Raw genomic sequence first — 17,568 nt, forward strand, 5'->3', positions numbered from 1 at the left:
ATCTATGCCTCTCATAGTTTTGTTTACTTCTCTCAGGTCTCTGCTCATACTTGCTCCGGAGAAACAAATTCAAGTTTGCTCAATATCCCCCTATAACTAATGCCCTCTAATCCAGCCACAATCTGGCAAACCTCTTCTGTACCCTTTACAAAGCCTCCACATCTTTCCAGTTATGGGTCGTGAGAACTGTGTGCAATAGTTTAGTTCCCTAATCATCTGGCAGAATGCCTCATTGCCAGAACTCTCCAACAAATATTAAGATCTCTCCTGACTGGTGGTGAGAGGGCCTCCCCAGTCAGATTCTTCCTATATGGTCAGAATCACACTCTCGAGGAATGTTGCCTTCAGGCGATGAAACTGAGACCTCTGTGGACTATTTGCAAAATTTGTACATTAAAGAAACAGCTTAAAATATTACAGTTTTGCTATTCTGCAAATGAGTGAATTTCTATCACCACCCCTGGCAGTGCATTCCAAGCACCCACCACTCTCTGCTTTAAAAAAATAACCGACATGCAAAAGTGGGCTGGAAGATGTAGAAAGGACCTTGTTCCACGTGACTGATCTCTGAGTTATTCCCAAGACAAACATCAAGTGCTGCTGGGAGTTCATCAACCTGGTGAAATGTGCTCTTTCGTCTGCCCAAAACATGTTGCTCTTTCAGTACAATGTAAGGGAATGCTGATGATGGGCACATTCCAGAAAGCAGGAATACGTGCTGAGCGGTGCGATGAATCTTGGTGCAGCCATTGCAAAGGTTTTGTGAGGGAGAACTTCAGTTTAGGGTCCTCTGCCATTTGTCATTGAGGAACTACCTCTGGTGTCAAACACTCTTAAACATTAAGTTTGTATCATTCCAGGAGGCCACATGAAAGACAAAGGTCCTAACACCACCAACATGTAGAACTAATAATAATTGACTAAATGACACCATAAATGCTGGTTTAATGTATATATTTTTACAAATAAAGTTTATATTTGAATTTTAGTATGCAATAAACTCAATTTGAGTCAATTTCCACCTTCCCATTCTCTTGAATGAACAGGGTCCCAACCTGAAATGTCACCTATTCATTCCCTCCACATATGCTGCCTGATCTGCTAATGTCCTCCAGCACTCTGTTTTTCTCATGTTCCAACTCTCCTCAATGTTCCGGACTCCATTAAGCTTGTTCCGCGGACTTGCCTCTGTTTCACAGGCTTGTAGGTCTCTTCATTAGTTCAGTTTCTTGAAGGTCCAGCATGGTCCCTATCTAATGGAGACCACAACATTAAGTTACTTTGTGGGCTTTCTGTGACTCACTCTGTGCTAATCGTTCTATGCTGTCATGAAGTTGCCAATACCTTTTATGCCAAGTTCATGAATTGAAAATTAAATCTTAAAAATAATAATGAAACGCAAAGTGAATTGAAAGTTAATTTTGTGTAGTTTCCTACAATGACAAGCAGATGATGCCACCGGTTATTTTCAACGCTGTGCTGGTTCAAGTAGTATCCTGTTGAATGTTTGTATTCTTATTTAATATTGATGGTCCTATTTTCATTCATGAACTAAGACTGCCAAGAATTGTGCTTCATAACTAAATTGTGATACTAAAGAGTTTTCCAGTCACTCTTAATGTTTATTGTGTTTCTGATGTGGAAGGAAAAAGTAGTGATTGCAAATTTTTCCTGATTTGAACTACAGTTGTTTTAAGTTTCTCCTGTATTTTATGAAGTTAGATTTAAAGGAAATGTATTGTGCATATAATATCCATCCAAGGGTTTGCATTTGACTGGCTTTCTAATGGCTTTTAATTCACTGCTCTAGCATGCATTTGGTCAATTCCTTTCCACCATCTTGAATCCATATTCGGCCACATAGCTAGGTCCAACCTGAAATGTCACCTATTGATTCCCTCCCCAGATGCTGCCTGGCCTGCTGAGTTCCTCCAGCACTTTGATGTTCTCATGCTTTTCCCTCTGCAATTGGATCCTCGACTTCCTCATCCACAGACCACAGTCTGTTCGATTTGGCGGAAACACTTCATCCTCAGTAACAATTAGTATGGGAGCACCTCAAGGCTGCCTGCTCAGCCCCCTGCTTTACTCACTCTTACTTACTCACTGCTGTAGCTTTGGGAGCAACAACAACAGCAGCAGCAGGAGGAGATTAGCAAGAGATACGACTGATTGGCTCTAGCCCAAGTGGGAGGAGAGAAGTGAAAACAGTTTAAGTACAGGTCAAGGACAGGCAGACTTGACTCAGAACTGCTGTAGCTTTGGGAGCAACAGCAGCAGGAGGAGATTAGCAAGAGATACGACTGATTGGCTCTAGCCCAAGTGGGAGGAGAGAAGTGAGTCGGGAAAACAGCTGAAAACAGGAATTTGGTTGTAAATTGGTAAATCAGGCAATTTATCAGTCAATTTAAGTAAGACTGCTCTTAGGGAGCGACAGTGAGTGAGCGGCCTTATGAGGGAAGTGCCCTGTGAGAAAAGTGTGAGTCTTTGGCTCGAGAGTCTTCGGAGAGGAGGCTGAGGAGAGGAGACTACGCAAAACACTGCAGAGGGAGAGACGAAAGAAGGAGATGTCAGGCAAGCTGATTCAGTGTGATGCTTGCAGTATGTGGGAGGTCAAGGACACCGCTGGTGCCTCTGGCTGCTACAAATGCGAAAAGTGCATCCAGGTAGAGCTCCTGAAGGGCCGTGTTGGGGAACTGGAGAAGCAAGTGGATGACCTCCGGTTCGTCCGAGAAACGGAGTCGTTCCTCGACAAGTCCTACAGTACGATTGTTACACCTAAGGTACTGGAAGAGAGAAGGTGGGAGACAGTGAGAACGGGAGGGAAGCATGGAATGCCAACGTCCCCGGGTGTTGTACCTCTTGTGAACAGGTTCACCCACTTAGAAGCTGTCGGGACAGAAGAGGTGTTTACACTGGGCGGCGGATTGGCTTGTGATGCGAATAGGGCTGTTGAGCCAAAACCAAAAAGGCCTAAGGCAGGCAACGCCATTGTAGTAGGAGACTCCATTGTGAGAGGTACGGACAGGGGTTTCTGCGGCAACAGACGGGATGCGAGGATGGTGTGCTGCCTTCCTGGTGCCAGGATCCAGGATGTCACGGACAGAGTGCAGAAAATCCTCAAGGGCGAAGGTGAACATCCGGAAGTGGTAGTGCATGTCGGCACAAACGATGTCGGAAAGAAGGGGATGAATATTCTGCAGCGTGACTTTAGAGAGCTCGGAAAAATGCTGAAAAGCAGGACCTCCAGGGTTGTTATCTCCGGTTTGCTTCCAGTTCCTCGTGCTGGCGAGAGCAGGAACAGGGAGATACAGGACCTGAACGTGTGGCTGAGGAACTGGTGCACGGGGCAGGGATTTAGATTCTTAGATCACTGGGATCTGTTTTGGGGTAAGGGGGAACTGTACAAAAGGGACGGATTGCATCTTAACAGGTGTGGGACCAGCATTCTGGCAGGCAGGTTTGCCACTGCTACACGGGTGGTTTTAAACTGAATAAGGGGGGTGGGGTGTCGAATGGGCTAGTGGAGGATGGAGTTAAAGGTTTCTTAAATGTGTGAGCGTAGAGACAGAGGGGTGTAAAATGAGGGTAGAAGCAATAGGTAGCAAGGTGAAAAGTAAAAGTGGCAGGCCGGAAAATCCAGGGCAAAAATCAAAAAGGGCCACTTTTCAACATAATTGTATAAGGGGTAAGAGTGTTGTAAAAACAAGCCTGAAGGCTTTGTGTCTCAATGCAAGGAACATTCGTAATAAGGTGGATGAGTTGAATGTGCAGATAGCTATTAATGACTATGATATAGTTGGGATCACGGAGACATGGCTCCAGGGTGACCAAGGCTGGGAGCTGAACATCCAGGGATATTCAATATTCAGGAGGGATAGAGAGAAAGGAAAAGGAGGTGGGGTAGCGTTGCTGATTAGAGAGGAGATTAACGCAATGGAAAGGAAGGACATTAGTTTGCAGGATGTGGAATCGGTATGGGTAGAGCTGCGAAACACTAAGGGGCAGAAAACGCTGGTGGGTGTTGTGTACAGGCCACCTAACAGTAGTAGTGAAGTTGGAGATGGTATCAAACAGGAAATTAGAAATGCGTGCGACAAAGGCAAAACCGTTATAATGGGTGACTTCAATCTACATATAGATTGGGTGAATCAAATTGGCAGGGGTGCTGAGGAAGAGGATTTTTTGGAATGTATGCGGGATAGTTATCTAAATCAACATGTAGAGGAACCAACGAGAGAGCAGGCTATTTTAGACTGGGTATTGAGTAATGAGGAAGGGTTAGTTAGCAGTCTTGTTGTACGTGCCCCCTTGGGCAAGAGTGACCATAATATGGTTGAGTTCTTCATTAGGATGGAGAGTGACATTGTTAATTCAGAAACAATGGTTCTGAACTTAAAGAAAGGTAACTTTGAGGCTATGAGACGTGAATTGGCCAAGATTGACTGGCAATTAATTCTAAAAGGGTTGACGGTGGATATGCAATGGAAGACATTTAAAGACTGCATGGATGAACTACAAAAATTGTTCATCCCAGTTTGGCAAAATAATAAATCAGGGAAGGTAGTGCATCCGTGGATAACAAGGGAAATCAGGGATAGTATCAAAGCGAAGGATGATGCGTACAAATTAGCCAGAAAAAGCAGCATACCGGAGGACTGGGAGAAATTCAGAGACCAGCAGAGGAGGACAAAGGGCTTAATTAGGAAAGGAAAAATAGATTATGAAAGAAAACTGGCAGGGAACATAAAAACTGACTGCAAAAGTTTTTATAGATATGTGAAAAGAAAGAGATTAGTTAAAACAAATGTAGGTCCCTTGCAGTCAGAAACGGGTGAGTTGATCATGGGGAACAAGGATATGGCGGACCAATTGAATAACTACTTTGGTTCCGTCTTCACTAAGGAAGACATAAATAATCTGCCGGAAATAGCAGGGGACCGCGGGTCAAAGGAGTTGGAGGAATTGAGTGAAATCCAGGTTAGCCGGGAAGTGGTGTTGGGTAAATTAAATAGATTAAAGGCCGATAAATCCCCAGGGCCAGATAGGCTGCATCCCAGAGTACTTAAGGAAGTAGCTCCAGAAATAGTGGATGCATTAGTAATAATCTTTCAAAACTCTTTAGATTCTGGAGTAGTTCCTGAGGATTGGCGGGTAGCAAACGTAACCCCACTTTTTAAGAAGGGAGGGAGAGAGAAAACGGGGAATTACAGACCAGTTAGTCTAACATCGGTAGTGGGGAAACTGCTAGAGTCAGTTATTAAAGATGGGATAGCAGCACATTTGGAAAGTGGTGAAATCATTGGACAAAGTCAGCATGGATTTACAAAAGGTAAATCATGTCTGACGAATCTTATAGAATTTTTCGAGGATGTAACTAGTAGCGTGGATAGGGGAGAACCAGTGGATGTGGTGTATCTGGACTTCCAGAAGGCTTTCGACAAGGTCCCACATAAGAGATTAGTTTACAAACTTAAAGCACACGGCATTGGGGGTTCAGTATTGATGTGGATAGAGAACTGGCTGGCAAACAGGAAGCAAAGAGTAGGAGTAAACGGGTCCTTTTCACAATGGCAGGCAGTGACTAGTGGGGTACCGCAAGGCTCAGTGCTGGGACCCCAGCTATTTACAATATATATTAATAATCTGGATGAGGGAATTGAAGGCAATATCTCCAAGTTTGCGGATGACACTAAGCTGGGGGGCAGTGTTAGCTGTGAGGAGGATGCTAGGAGACTGCAAGGTTACTTGGATAGGCTGGGTGAGTGGGCAAATGTTTGGCAGATGCAGTATAATGTGGATAAATGTGAGGTTATCCATTTTGGTGGCAAAAACAGGAAAGCAGACTATTATCTAAATGGTGGCCGACTAGGAAAAGGGGAGATGCAGCGAGACCTGGGTGTCATGGTACACCAGTCATTGAAAGTGGGCATGCAGGTGCAGCAGGCAGTGAAGAAAGCGAATGGTATGTTAGCTTTCATAGCAAAAGGATTTGAGTATAGGAGCAGGGAGGTTCTACTGCAGTTGTACAGGGTCTTGGTGAGACCACACCTGGAGTATTGCGTACAGTTTTGGTCTCCAAATCTGAGGAAGGACATTATTGCCATACAGGGAGTGCAGAGAAGGTTCACCAGACTGATTCCTGGGATGTCAGGACTGTCTTATGAAGAAAGACTGGATAGACTTGGTTTATACTCTCTAGAATTTAGGAGATTGAGAGGGGATCTTATAGAAACTTACAAAATTCTTAAGGGGTTGGACAGGCTAGATGCAGGAAGATTGCTCCCGATGTTGGGGAAGTCCAGGACAAGGGGTCACAGCTTAAGGATAAGGGGGAAATCCTTTAAAACCGAGATGAGAAGAACTTTTTTCACACAGAGAGTGGTGAATCTCTGGAACTCCCTGCCACAGAGGGTAGTCGAGGCCAGTTCATTGGCTATATTTAAGAGGGAGTTAGATGTGGCCCTTGTGGCTAAGGGGATCAGAGGGTATGGAGAGAAGGCAGGTACGGGATACTGAGTTGGATGATCAGCCATGATCATATTGAATGGCGGTGCAGGCTCGAAGGGCCGAATGGCCTACTCCTGCACCTAATTTCTATGTTTCTATGTTTCACTCTATACCCATGACTGCGTAGCCGGACATAATGCGAACTCAATCATCAAGTTCGCCGACGACTCCACTGTTGTTGGACGAATCACAGATGGTGATGAGTCAGAGTATAGAAGTGAAATCAACCGACTGACCAAATGGTGCCAGCACAACAACCTGGCTCTCAACATCAGTAAGACAAAGGACCTGATTGTGGGCTTTGGTAGGGGAAGGATGAGGACCCACAATCCTGTTCACATCAATGGGACGATGGTGGAGAGGGTCAATAACTTCAAATTCCTGGGCGTGCATATTTCCGAAGATCGTTCCTGGACCCAGCACACCGATGCAATTGTAAAGGAGACACATCAGCGACTCGACTTCCTGAGAAGATTACGGAAATTCGGCATGTCGAAGAGGATTCTCCTAAACTTCTACAGGTGCACGGTAGAGAGCATTCTGACTGGTTGCATCGTGGCCTGGTTCAGCAACTTGAACGTCCAGGAGTATAAAAGACTACAAAAAGTTGTGACCACTGCCCAGTCCATCACCGGCTTTGACCTCCCCACCGTCGAAGGGATCTATCGTAGTTGTTGCCTCAAAAAACGAGATTGATCCCTGGGATGGCGGGACTGTAATATGAGGAAAGATTGAAAAGACTAGGCTTGTATTCACTGGAGTTTAGAAGGATGAGGGGATATTTTATAGAAACATATATAATTATAAAAGGACTGGACAAGCTAGATGCAGGAAAAATGTTCCCAATGTTGGGCGAGTCCGGGGCCAGGGTCTTAGAATAAAGGGGAGGTAATTTAAGACCGAGGTGAGAAAAAACTTTTTCACCCAGAGAGTTGTGAATTTATGGAATTCCCTGCCACAGAGGGCAGTGGAGGCCAAATCACTGGATGGATTTAAGAGAGAGTTAGATAGAGTTCTAGGAGCTAGTGGAGTCAAGGGATATGGGGAGAAGGCAGGCATGTGTTATTGATAGGGGACGATCAGCCATGATCACAATGAATGGCGGTGCTGGCTCGAAGGGCCGAATGGCCTCCTCCTGCACCTATTTTCTATGTTCCTATGTTTCTAACAAGGCAGCCAAAATCATCAAGGACCCACACCATCCTGGCCACACACTCATCTCACCAATGCCATCAGGAAGAAGATACAGGAGCCTGAAAACTGTAACGTCCAGGTTCAGGAACAGCTTCTTCCCTACAGCCATGAGGCTTTAAACACAACAACGAATAAGCTCTGAGCTCTGAACTGCAAAAGACTATTATTATTATTGCACTATATTTGTTAGTTATTGAACTTTTTCTTTTTTTGCTCTTCCACCGTTATGTACTAATTTTACATATTCACATATTCTGTTGTACTGCAACAAGTAAGAATTTCATTGTCCCATCCGGGAAATATGACAATAAAACACTCTTGACTTGACTCTTGATGTCAGGCTTCACAGTTTGTAGTTCCTGGCTTGCTGCCCTTATTAAATAATGGTACAACAGGAACCACCGTCCAGTATTTCAGAATTTCACTGGCTAAAGATAATGCAAATATCTCGGCACGCACCTCTAATTTCCTCCCTAGCATCCCACAAGGTTTAAGAATGTACTTGGTTATGAACTGGGGATTTATCCACAGTAATGCACTTTCCCTCAATCGGAACACTTTTCCTCAGAACACAGTTATTCCCAAAAGGCTGCTCTGCTGCACTTTCTTTTCTTATTGGCTGCCATGCCTCTCAATGAGCCAATGAAATTTTGCTGCTATGGTCTGCTCCACTTCCTGGCTGGAAAATCAGGAAATGAGAGGGGGGGAAATAGACTTGTGGAATTTATTGTATTTTTAAAATTCAAAAGTTAATATTACTTGTAAAATATATGTGCGTGTGTGTGATAGATAGTGCAGAAATATTGTCCATTCATAGTCCTATTCAGTCCATATATTTATACTGTTATTGGTTCAATGACCTAACAGATTTTTTTTTCATTTATTTTGTTCAACAGATCAGCCACTCTTCCCTGGCCTGGCTTGTGTGTGGCTCCTGACTTCCAAACAATGTGATTGAATCTTGATCATCCTCAAGGTGACCTTAACTTTAATAGCTTCATTATTGGCACCTCTTTAAAAAGTTAAACATCATTATGTATTGTTTTCTGGCCACTTGATATGTATGTTTATTGAAGGTGCATACTGGCATATTTTTATCTTCTCATCATGGCATTATTGTTCCTGGCATTGGCTCATCACCACAATCTCTACAGCAATCAGAGATGATTAGCAACGCCCATATCCTGAAAAATGAATAAAATTGTCGACTTCATTAAAATAGGCTTGTAGTCATTATCACATTGCCGTTCACCAAGACATTTTTGTGGAGTCCTATATAACAATGTTATTGGTTATGTTTTCACTTGATCAGAAAATGTTTTAATTCCCCCGTTGGAAATGTTTTCTTTAAGTGTGAATAGCATAGATTTTCCAAGTGATGTATAACCTGATATCTGTGCAGTATCTATGGAGGGAGCGACTCTAGGATTCTAATGTGGACTTTGTAACCCAATTAGATTTTCAAGAGGTCAAGCATTGGTGAGGTTGCACTTGGAGTATTGTGTCAAGTTTTGATCAGCCTGCTATTGGAAGGATGTCATTAAGCTGGAAAGAGTGCAGAAAAGATTTGCAAGGATGTTGCCAGGTTCCAACGGCCTGAGATATAGGGAAAAGTTGGCAGACTAGGATTTTATTCCTTGGAGTGCAGGAGGCTGGGGTAATCTTATAGCGGTGCATAAAATCACGGGGGGAATAGATAGGGTGAATGCACAGAGCCTTTTACCAAGTGTAAGGGAGTCAGAAAATGAGAGGGCATGGTTTAAGGTGAGAGAAGAAAGATTTAATAGGAACCCAAGAGACAACCTTTACTCATTGGGGGTGGTGACCCAGATTAGATCCTAATTATGGGTGGTGTCTGTGTGAAATGTGCATGTTCTCCCATTAACTGTGTGGGTTTTCTCCGGGTGCTCCAGTTAGAATGAATGAATACTTTATTGCCACATGTGACGTTACCTTTGCTTACCCAAGGTATGTAAAGAGTCGCCACATAAAGGGCGCTAATAAAATTCCCATATTCCAAAGATGGCAAGTTTTTAGGTTAATTGGCTTCTGTAAATTCTCCCCAGAGTGTAGGATCGAACTAGTGTAAGGGGAGACCATTGGTCGGCGTAGATTCAGTGGGCTCAAGGGCCTGTTTCCATGCTGTATCTCTAAACTAAACCATACTGACTGAGAGATACTCTTTAGCTAACAATAATTTGACCTTCTCTTTGGCATATGCAAGACTCCACCCATACTGAAGGTATGACATTGCAGGAGCCACTGCCTCATTTGTCCAATGCCATTCGTGACGAAGTGGCAGGACTACAAACATTTGATCTGATCTGTGTTGGGCTGTCTATTGACTTTTACTTGATGTGTCTGTTATGAGGTCACACTGCAGAGCAGGCCCAAAATGTCCCTGTTGATCATCTGTAGTTATCTGCACTAATGCAATTTACCAGTGTGGTCTCTGGCGTACAGTGCTTTGATTCAAGCACCAATTTAGGTGCTTCTGAGATATTGAACACTTGCCTTCACATTCTCAGTGATGCATCCAGATTGCAATCACTCATTGGGTGATTCTTCCCTAGGATCTCCTCCTAAGCCTCTTCTTCCTCACCTTACACCTATCACCTGATGCCATGCCTCCCACCTTCTCATTGCTGGAGTGTTGGTTTGTGGCAAATGATAATGGCATAGATAGGAATGTGCTGGGTCATTTTAGTGGATGATATTCTTCTGCTTGCATCAAGTGATTATCAAAGGTGTTTTTGTTCATGTTGATCTTCTGCCCATGCTTTGACAAGCAACACTTTGGCTGTTGATGCTCTGTGCTCAGTTAGTAGCCATTCCTGCTGTTGGACATTAACAGCCATCATCCAGAGTACATTTGGTACAGGATCTTGCCCTTCCAAATCTTGCCTACGATCCCCCATATAAATTCATCAGTCAAGGAGGGGTTTCAGGTGACCAGCAGAAGGTTTCTTTGCCCGAGTTTATACTGATGGCATGAGAATTTGTCGAATCCTGAGCAGAAGTCATGCTCCCAGCCTCTTCTTTCTGACTGCCAATGTGTTGCTTCCTCCGGTGCTGCCCTACAGGTGGGTTTACACAACACAGCACAGCCCTGGAGTTACTGTGCTGCAAAATAAAACACAAACTTTCAGGTAGGGTGCTGGTCATTTTCCCCAGGATTAAATCTTGAGCCTTTGATACTTGTATTTCCCAGCTTCATTTTTGTACTTCTGTTTTCTTTCTTTTCACCTCAGTTTCTCTATTCCAATGCTTTGCCCATGACTAAAGTCACCATTGTAATTCAGAGTATTTGCTTGCTTTGACATTGCCAAATTGTTTTTGAGGTCATCTTCCACTTGTTCTGATCAATTTCTAATTGCTTTCCAGATTGGCATGGGAATTCTATTAATTCCAATTTTAAAAATAAATATGATGCATGTTCAAAACTTGTGCACTATTTTATAATCTTGGATTAAATTGTTTAAATTGTAAATTGCTTTCCCTCCTTTCACTTTATAATTTTTAGTTGAATTCAAAGATCATCTAATTTTGTTTAAGTGCAGGAGGAAGTAATTAAACCATAAGTGCTCTGTTTCCAAAAGAAAAGGCAATTTTCAAACAGGACCAGCATACTTTCTGCAAGATTGTATCAGAGATGGACACATGAGAAATAAGAAATAACTTCCTAAAAGACCATTGGAAGAAAACTTAATTGGACCTTCAAGAATTAGAATTTGTTTGAACTTCATAAATGAAAAGTAAAACCTATGAAGGGCAGCTTGCTGGCACTCAGCTGGAGAATAAAGAACTCAGGTGGAAGGTATGCGTTCATCCTTTATCCTTTTCAATGGCAATGTGTTTGCAGCCCATAGTTGCTTAATCAAGAATTAAACCACTCCACCATTAGAGTAACAAAGATATTTTTAGGTTGAACTACGGAATCATGAATAAAACAGATTACATTCATGGTTTTTATTGTACACCAAATGGACAAGAAAAATGTTTGAAAAATTCAAAGTTGTGCAGATTTGGAGGATGATTTTTCTTTATTTGTGGAACTGTGATGTTGCATACATGCGTCAATGTAAGTTTATAAATGCATCTTGCAGTGTAACTTGATTTCAAAATGGTCAATTGATATTTTGGTGCGAGCAGTGATTTTTAGGTGTTAGTAAATCTATGGCAACATATAACTTGCAGTGCTGATTTTTACTCTAATTATATCGTTTACCTCATTTAATCTGCCCTCTGTATTTTTACCTAATCCTGCTTCAGGCCCTTATTCTAAGTTTTCCTGTGACCTCAGTTTAAAATGTTAAAAGTATCTGGTGTCCAAAACCACACCATTGAAACAAGTTCCTTCATGATGTGTGTTGAGAAATCAGGCCAAGAAACGTTACTGCATATCTCCAGAGTTTGCATGATTGGGCAATAATTTGTATTATGGGCAGCTATGCCTTAAGGGCACAAGTCTGCCTGGGTATAGCTGAAGGGGAATTTTGTGTTTACAGCAAACGTTGCGTTTGATTGAGTCAGTTACAAGACTGTGAAATATATCATGTGAAATGGGGGAATTGAGAATTGGCAGTAATTCTGGCGATACTTAGTTCAATGTTAACAAAGCACCTCACTTTGTTCTTGTACAAGATTGCTAATAGACCACTTTGGGAGTATTGTGTCTAGATATGTGCTCATTTCACTGAACACCTTCGCTCAGTCCGCCTGGACCTACCTGATCTCCCGGTTGCTAAACTCTTTAATTCCCCTTCCCATTCCCACACTGACCTTTCTGTCCTCGGTCTCCTTCATTGTCAGAGCGAGGCTAAATGCAAATTGGAGGAACAGCATCTCATATTTTGCTTGGGCAGCTCACAACCCTATGAATATTCATTTCTCTAACTTCAAGTAACCCCTGCATTCCCTCTCCATTCCCTCTCCCACCCAAGTCACACCAGCTTTTTGTTCTTACCTAGCAAACAACTGTAAAGAGCTTAATCTCACACATGTAAATACCTTAGTCTCACACAGGTTGAAGCACAAGCATCTTTATTGTTCAGGTCTACATCATCTAAGCAGTACATCATACGTTCTCACTACTGCTGCTACTGGCAGGCAGTGGGCGAGTTCTTACAGTATAAATGTTATAATTAGGCAGAGTTATAATTACTAAGCATTCTGATAGCCAATCCACAACAACTAATAATGGCCTTTCCTTTATCATTATTATTTCTTTGCTTATCTTTCATTCATTTGTTCTATATCTCGCTACAATATTGTCACCTTCCCCTCAGTTAACAATGAACTATTCTACATTTCCTTTAACATTGTCTGCTTTGATCTGTCATTTTCACACCTTGCCGCTCCATATCTCTAGACTCCCTCGCCCGTGACTCTGTCTGAAGAAAGATCTCGACCCAAAACGTCACCTTCCTTATCTCCAGAGATTCTGCCTGCACCACTGAGTTGCTCCAGCATTTTGGCTATCTCCAATGGTAGGCCATGTTTTCGACGTACCCAACACTAGATTCCTGAAATGAACACTACACTCTAAGCTCCTTCATGCCAGGAGATTTCCAGGAGAAACGAGATGACAAAGAAAGCTTATTTGACCTGCTTGGATAAATGTAATCACCCCATTAACTCATGGAAATCCCATGTCCGACTGCTCTGGTAAGATACTGAGCAACTCAAATCCTCAAAAGCATGGAGGTCAGGCAACGGTAGTGCAGATTTTACCAAATAACCTGCAAACAGCACATGCTCCATATAGCAGAATCTGAAGATCCCACAAAGATTCTTCAACTATCTGAGAGACCCAAGAACTGGAATGACAAGAAGTGATCCTGGACTCGAGGGTGTGCTGCAGGAGGATATGGTTTTGAGCCCCACTCTTCTAACAGACTTTCTTCACCTTTTTATTCTTATTGGCAGACATGCCTTGAGCAATACATAAGGTAATAGTCGTACAGCTCGGAAACAGGCCCTTCAGCCCAGCTTGCCAATGCCAACCAATGTGCTCCTTCTACACATGTCCCATAACCCTCTAAACCTTTCCTATCCATGTACCTGACCAAATGTCCTTTAAATGTTGTTATAGTTTCTGCCTCAACTCCCTCCTGTGGCAGCTCATTTTACACACCCAACATCCTTTGTGTGAAAAATGTTAACCTTCTGATGCCTATTAAATCTTTCCCCCCTCATCCTGAATCTGTCCTTTGGTTCTGGATTCCCCTACTCGGGGTAAAAGACTCTCAGCATCTCCCTATCTATTCCTCTCGTGATCTTGTACACCTCTATAAGATTGCGCCTCAGCCTCCTACACTCCGAGGACAACACACTTAGCCTACCCAACCTCTCTCTCTAGCTCAGGCCCTCAAGTCCTGGCTGAAAATCATCGGACTGACCTCGGGTGTTTCACAGAGGAAGAGGACTTAACTTTCTGGTGCCTTTCCCCACAGTGGAAATTTTTGATTTTGCTGTGGGGGGACGTTTGTGTTGAACTCTATAATGTGTTGTGTCCATTTTCTTTATTTTTTTTAACCTTTTTCTCTGGTTTGTATGGAAACTTATTATCTATTTTATGTAAAACACTTTGGTGTCAATGCGAGTTGACTTAAAACATGCTATATAAATAAAACTTACTTACTTACATCCTCGTAAATCTTCTCTGCACTCTGTCCAGTTTTACAACTTATTTCCCATAGCTGGATGACCCAAACTTAACACAATCCTTCAACGGTATTCACCAGCAATTTGTGCACTTGTAGCAAAACATCCCAACTTCTATACTTTAAACCCTAACTGTTGAAGGTTAGTGTGCTGAGAGCCGCCTTGACTACTTTCAAGGAACTTTCAAGGTATTGCAATGGTGAAGAGTTTAAGGAAATCTCAAATGAGAAAAAGGCAGGGATTCAAGGAGTGAGGGGATGGCCTTCAGGATCCAGGCAACTGAAGGCAGTGGCATCAAACTAAGCAGATGGACTGGATAAATGCACAGACTGTCTTTTTCTAACTCCTTCACTTTCCATCTTCCCTGTTAATGCTCTTCATGGAGTTTATATACTTAAAGTTCAACATGTGAAATTAGAATTATAAAATAATCTGTTTCATTTTCTTGCTCTCTAAATTTTGTCTTTACTTTAACTTAATAATTACAGTAGATCGAAGAGTCACAAAATTAAATACTTCATTTTTTGCGGTTTGAGTCGCATGGTCTTGTTTGAAGTGGGGACAAGTAATCCATTCATTCTGGTACTGGTGGGAATAAATTGTGTAGCTCCTTCTGTGTGCAAGAATTCCTGTCCTGTTAGTTTTATATAAATGTTGTATCTGCATTTCAACAGCTAACAAGTAACATAGCAAACACACGAGAAATGTGACCTTTGATTTGCACCATGTTTGAACTGCTTTCATTTGCCAACAGCCTGCTGTTCCTTTTATCTTTTTGAAATGAAAACTGCGGAAAGACATGACTGGCAAGTTGAGTCACATGCAGCTCTCAGTGAAAGGACTTACATTTTCTCCCAATTGTCATGTGAACCCGAGCTAATAAAAAAAGGTGGTGATAAGACCTCTTGGCCTTATGGAGCCTGTGTATGTTTGGTTTAAGGAAATATTTTTGCAGTTGTTTTGATATTGTTCCTTATAAACAGTAGGGCTTTTTTTGGCATTTCTCTTGTTGCAAACTTTAACTTGTTTGACCTCTAAAAGCACTGAGGCGGTGCATACATTGATAGGCAGGAAGATAAAAAGCATATTGTTTATCCAAGCCTGTTCTGTCCTGCATGTAATACAGCTTAATCCTGCTTAACCCCCCCCCCCCCCACCCCGCCAGTTTTTGTGTGGGGAAGTACAAATGAATCTCGGATAAGGACATTGAAAGGACCTTTCCCTCCAATGTACCTTATACTTGCAAATAGTTTGCCAGCTGTTACTGCTGATTGCATAATTCACCCAAAATGTGTACTTTTGACTTTTACTGCCCTCCTGGCTTCACGCAGTATGTTAACAAAAATCATACTCGTGCTCTGTTCCACAAGTAGGCGTTTTGCAGTCAAAAGAACTGAACAGACTTCAAGCACAGGAGTTCCAGCTACTTATCCACCGAGAAGTATTGTAACCACAGGAGTTGATATCAGTTAAATAACAGAGCCTGGACTGACGTGCAACGTTTAGTGTAATACTCTCCTGGAGGATAGATAGCCTAGAAAAGCAAAATGCATTGAAATTTGAGTGATTTTATTGCAATATTTACAAACATAATAAACTCACTTGGAGGATAAACGTCTTCTGATGACTACCCCTGTCCCACTTAGGAAACATGAACGGAAACCTCTGGAGACTTTGTGCCCCACCCAATGTTTCCGTGCGGTTCCTGGAGGTTCCCGGAGGTTTTTGTCAGTCTCCCTACCTACTTCCACTACCTTTAACCTCTGGCAACCACCTGCAACCTCCGGGAACCGCACGGAAACCTTGGGTGGGGCGCAAAGTCTCCAGAGGTTTCCATTCAGGTTTCCTAAGTGGGACAGGGGCAACATGTGAAGATGGACTTAATTCCGTCCATTTTGTTTTGTGATTTTGGACGGTGAAGGAATACAGTGGCTTGCAAAAGTTTTCATACCCCTTGAACTTTTCCACATTTTGTCACGTTACAACCACAAACGTAAATGTATTTTATTGGGATTTTATGTGATAGACCAACACAAAGTGGCGCATAATTGTGAAGTGGAAGGAAAATGATACATGGTTTTCAAATTTTTTTACAAATAAAAAACTGAAAAGTGTGGCGTGCAAATGTATTCAGCCCCCTTTACTCTGATACCCCTAAATAAAATCCAGTGCAACCAATTGCCTTCAGAAGTCACCTAATTAGTAAATAGAGTCCACTTGTGTGTAATCTAATCTCAGTATAAATACAGAATAGAATATAATAGAATTTATTTGCCACACAACCAGGGTCGGTGGAATTTGGGTTGTCAGCAGCGATACAATAATAAAGAACACACAACCACAATAAAAATGTAACACAAACATCCACCACAGCATTTATCACTGTGGTGGAAGGCACAAAATTTGTCCAGTCCTCCTCCATTTCCCCCCCGTGGACAGGACTAAAGTCCAGAGTCAGTCCAGGATCGGCTCTTCCTCACCGGAGACCGCGGCTTTAAGTTGGTGTAGGCCGCAGGCCGGCGGTCGAGATTTAAAGTCTCCGCCGCAGCCAGAAGCACCGTAGACAGCAGGGCCGGCGGTCGAAGCTCCCCTCCAGGGGTGATGTTAAGTCCACGCCGGGCCCGCGGTAGAAGTTGGCCGCGGGCCGGCAGTGGTGGCTTCTTCTTCCCCCCCCCGGGTCCCCCACGAGGGATCCCGGGCTGTAGACGCCGCACCAGCTGGAACTCTGCAGACCGCGGCTTCAGGCTGCCGGCTGCCGCGGGCTTGCGGAACGGAGCGCTCCCCTCTGGCGAGCCCCGCTCCACGCCGAGAGTCCACGCTGCGCCCGCCGCTGAAGTCCCGGGCGCGTCTCCGTAGAAAGGCCGCGCCGGTCCTTGATGTTAGGCCACGGGGGAGGCGACCTGGAAAAAGTCGCCTCTCCATGGAGGAGGCGACCAAAGCGGTTTCCCCCTTACCCCCCACACCACCCCCCACACAAAACACACCGAGGAACATCAAAAACATACTTTAAAACATATTTTAAAAAAATTTTAAGTTGAAAAAAAATTAACACGCTGCTGACATGACACAGCTGTTCTGTGAAGGCCTCAGAGGTTTGTTAGAGAACATTAGTGAACAAACAGCATCATGAAGCCCAAGGAACACACCAGACAGGTCAGGGATAAAGTTGTGGAGAAGTTTAAAGCAGGGTTAGGTTAT

General features: G+C 43.2%; 1 protein-coding gene across 4 annotated transcripts in view; it reads left to right on the forward strand.

The window, feature by feature from the left end:
* Positions 1–17,568, forward strand: part of kank1 (KN motif and ankyrin repeat domains 1) — a 259,966-nt gene that overhangs the window by 77,753 nt on the left and 164,645 nt on the right. For all 4 annotated transcript variants that reach the window (XM_033017791.1, XM_033017787.1, XM_033017790.1 and 1 more), the window contains exon 2: positions 8,601–8,680. The gene's annotated coding sequence lies outside the window, so the exon portion shown is untranslated. The remainder of the gene's footprint in view (positions 1–8,600; positions 8,681–17,568) is intronic.

The sequence above is a fragment of the Amblyraja radiata genome, chromosome 3, assembly GCF_010909765.2.
Source record: "Amblyraja radiata isolate CabotCenter1 chromosome 3, sAmbRad1.1.pri, whole genome shotgun sequence".
NCBI lineage: Eukaryota > Metazoa > Chordata > Chondrichthyes > Rajiformes > Rajidae > Amblyraja > Amblyraja radiata.